The sequence below is a fragment of the Limulus polyphemus genome, unplaced genomic scaffold (genome assembly GCF_000517525.1).
Source record: "Limulus polyphemus unplaced genomic scaffold, Limulus_polyphemus-2.1.2 Scaffold253, whole genome shotgun sequence".
NCBI classification, from domain to species: domain Eukaryota; kingdom Metazoa; phylum Arthropoda; class Merostomata; order Xiphosura; family Limulidae; genus Limulus; species Limulus polyphemus.
Window position 1 is genome coordinate 136,860 of NW_013665863.1, and position 3,202 is coordinate 140,061.

Sequence of the window (3,202 nt, forward strand, 5' to 3'; positions counted from 1 at the left end):
CTTTCGAATTTACTTTCTTTGGAAGTTATCGCATAGTTATTGCAAACATGCTCGCCCTTTCAGCCGTGGGGGCGTTATAATGTGATGGTCAATCCCACTATTCGTTGGTAAAAGAGTAGCCCAAGAGTTGGCGGTGGGTGGTGATGACTAGCTGCCTTCCCTCTAGTCTTACACTGCTAAATTAGGGGCGGCTAGCGCAGATAGCCCTAGTGTAGCTTTGCGGGAAATTAAAAAAAAACAAAAACAAATTAGTGGAACACCCTTTCCGTTAAAAGCCACTTCCAAAGGAATGTAGGAGTGGGGAATAGTCTTACGAGAACTCATTAGATTGACCAGATTAAGCGTTCAAAGTCGTGGTTCAAACGCTATTTCAGATCATGTGGTGATATATCATTAAATTGGCCAGAGTATAATGCGGAAGCTGACATAAACCCAATTCAGAGTAGTCATTATGACGAAATATTACAGTAAGTCTACAAATAATTTTTCTATATTAATACTTAAAAATGGTACTGTGATACTTCCTCATGCTGTTTGAACTAAAAGATACAGGTCGACTTAATTTCATGGTAAAGAACATGATAATGTCAGAAATAATCTGTAGACAATAATCATTTTATATAAGTGTTTATCTATTTGTAATTAAGCACAAAGCTGGCCTGGTGGTTAGGTGGCGAGTCGAATCCTCGTCACCGAATATGCTTGTCCTGTATGGTTGACGACTGGGCCAGCCACCCGTGTATAAATATTTTTGGCTGACAAAAATATCAGCAGACCCCAAACAAGTTGGTATTAAGGAGTTAAGCCAACCACGGGTTTTTAGCGTTATAAGCGTTATACTTTCCGCTGCACCACTTGCACAATACAAATATACAAGATACACGACATTAATTCCAATCAACTGTTTAATTTCATCATTTAAAAAATACTGGGCTGGGCTTGACTACTAGTTAGAGCGCCGGACTGTGAATCCGAGAGTCCGTGGTTCGCATTCCGTTATCGCTCGTATTTTGAGCCTTGAGTACATTATAAGAGTGACGGTCAAATCCCACATTTCGGGTTAAAATTGCCCCAAAGTTGGCGGTAGGTGCTGTCGGCTAGCTTCCTTCTTTCTAGTATATCAATTCAAAATTATAGGCAGATAGCCCTTGTGTAACTTTATGCGAATATCTGAGAAAAGTGGCAAATACAATAACAGGTGGCGATGTCTTAGTTAACACAAAACAACTATTACACGATTACTATTTAAGTAAAAACTTTGGCAAAAGTTCAAAATAAAATTTGTTAAAAATGTAATGTAAATAACATCATACAATTAATAACAGAAATCGCACTAAATAATGCTTGTTATATTTGAATTTGGTTTCATAAAATTAAAATAAATAAACAGTAACCAGTCTGTGTTATTTAGCATTTATGACATCATACGTATACATGTTTACGAAATTAAACGTAAAAATAATACATGTTAACGTTTTTCAACTGTTTCATCCGCAGATGTAAAATAATTTTACTGAAACAAAAATATAATACCGATAGGCTTTAAATTTGAAGAAAGTTTGAATCCATACGGTACGCTTTATAAAAAGAAATGTGTGTGGTAAAATAGCTATACAGAGAAGAAATTGTCTTAGGTAAGTATATTGATAAGCTTACGTAGTTCAGAAAATACCGAATATTAGTTCAGTTGGTAATGGCGTTTGTTTTTCGTCATATTTGTTGACTGGGATCGAATCCAGAGAACTGGTTAACATTTAGTTTTGAATGGCACAGAATATTATTTGTTTGTTTGTTGAACTTCGCGCAAACCTACTTAAGGGCTATCTGAACTAGCCGTCTCTAATTTAGAAATGATAGACTAGAGGGAAGGCAATTGTTCAATCTCATCCACCGATACCATTTGGGTTACTCTTTGTGAACTAGAAGTGGAACTGACCATCACGTTATAACGCTTCCACTGTTGAAAGGGCGAGCATGTTCCATGACGGAATTCGAACCCACGATCCGCAGATTGCCAGCTGAACGTTTGAACGACTACAGAAGAATTAAACCCCATGTTTAGCACTGCCCTGTACAGAAATTTTTCTGACCAACTGGAAACAAGGACTGGGATTTGCAGAGGGAATTTACGATTTGCTTATCAAGATATCAGTCGAGTGTGATATCATTAAGACTACGTATTTCAACCACAATTGTTCTTAAACTAAAAGAGTTAATGCTAGCTACATTTGTAAATTTTAAATATTTTCGTTGTAACCTATAACTGTCAATAATAGGGGGGGGGGTAAAAGAAGGAATTTAGTTTTGAAGGTTTTTGTTAGTGTACCATTTCGAGATAAAGGTGCATCGACAAATCTTTGAAACGACGAACCTAACTGAAGCTATATTTCTTTTGTTGTTGTTGTTGCTAATTGTTATGTTACACAATGGGCTATCTGTGCCGTGTTCACCACAGGGACCGAGCCCCGGATTTTAGCGTTATAAGCACTCAAGCTTAATGGTTCATAATACTAATTTAAGCAGTTGTATATTAGTTAATATAATTTTGGTAATGCCGGTTGATTTTGCTCAAAATTCAAGCAAAAAAATTAAATTAAATATGTTTTTTTTTACAACACTTCTGACATATAATTTAAAATCGTTTCTCAAGTTTTTCTATACATTGTGTTTAATATAATTCGATCGCTTAACAAGTATTCATTGTTGAACGTTGATTTTAGTCTTTATCCAAGGACTTACAACTCTAAAATCTGGGTTTCGAGACCCGTGGTTGGCAGAGCACAGCTAGCCCATTGTGTAGCTTTGTGCTTAATTACAAACAAACAAACTTTATCCAATGCCGCAATTGATGGTCCAACAATTGAACTGACCAAAGAACAATCATATGAATTATTTAGTTGTTAGGCAACAACTTAAAAGGTTATTTTGATGTTAATTTGCGTGTACCAGTGATAAAAGTCAAGGTAAAATCCCACTGATAGTCTACATTTTATTTTCATGCCAGCAATCTATTTTTAAACTACTTTGTGGGGCTGCAGTTTCTCATAGGTGTACAGCTGTGCTATGTCTATCAATAAATCAACACACACACACATAGAAAATACTTATCTTGCCATCATTCCAAAACAAAACAAAAGATTCTGTTTTCTATAAGCTAGCGCGATTATCCAGTTGATAATTTAAAAAATTAGAATCATACTAA